The sequence below is a fragment of the Cucurbita moschata genome, unplaced genomic scaffold (assembly GCF_002738365.1).
Source record: "Cucurbita moschata cultivar Rifu unplaced genomic scaffold, Cmos_1.0 Cmo_Scf00039, whole genome shotgun sequence".
Lineage (NCBI taxonomy): Eukaryota > Viridiplantae > Streptophyta > Magnoliopsida > Cucurbitales > Cucurbitaceae > Cucurbita > Cucurbita moschata.
Genome location: NW_019268555.1, coordinates 1,801,032 through 1,802,154, shown reverse-complemented (window position 1 = coordinate 1,802,154; position 1,123 = coordinate 1,801,032).

Sequence of the window (1,123 nt, the reverse complement as noted above, 5' to 3'; positions counted from 1 at the left end):
CCATGTGATAGGGTGCTTTGGAAATAGGCCTAGTTCCTAGCTCGTGTTCGATAACGAAGTCGATCGCTCATGAAGGGGGTATTCTAGGTAGATCGTCCGGAAATACATCTGGGAACTCGTTTACTATTCGCACGTTTTCTAGAGTCTTTTCTTTTCCTCTTACGTCTACGACACATGATAATATATCCCATCCGCCTTGTTGGACTAACCTCTTTGCTTTCATCATCGAAACTACCTATGATTACTTGGTCATTTTTTACTCTATCCCTAGCTACTAAGTCTCCCCCCGAAGGGGAGCATACAGACATTTCATGCAATAAGGGTTCTAATTCAAACCCCATCTCTAATCCTTCTTGAGGTGGACTCTCTTCAGCCTCACCTCATCCTCTACCTCTAATAGGAGATCATCCCCTTCCTTGTCTTACTCTTTTGCGTGGTCTAGGCAGCATGGTTCTAGAAACCAAGATAACATCTCTTAAATCTAAGGTTCACCACTATGCATATATATTATTAAAAATACATATACTAAAGTCACATCATATTGCAACCAAAATTACTCAGCATACAACAAATCACATATACTCTACAATAAATACATGAAATATCACAACAATTTCAGTAATATCAACAGAAAAATGCATGCGATTTCGAAAATATTTCTCTCTTCTTATCTTATGCAAGATGTACCTGACGATGATGGGACATCAATGTTGTGACCATGGAATGTGCCAAGCCTATATCGTAGGCTAGTCTACAGAATCAAAAACCTAGAGCTTTGATATCAACTGTAACGACCCTAAATTTTCACATACTTAGAGTCGCTACTAACGTCTCATGCTCATCTATAATGTGGAAACATAACACTTACATGAACATCATTTATAACGTAAACTTTAAAAAATGCTTAAAACAACGTCTTATCTTGAAAACACAGTCATGGTCTTACGTATTTAAATAAGAAATACTAAAATTTAGAGAAAATAAAAGTAATACGAAGTAATTTAAAACAATGAAATGCATAACAACCTATTCTAACCTAAACCTAGAAATTTAAATATGAATCTACCACATGCACGTGCCACAGTCTCTACTTACGATGTTGCTGTCCTCCATACAAGTGCAC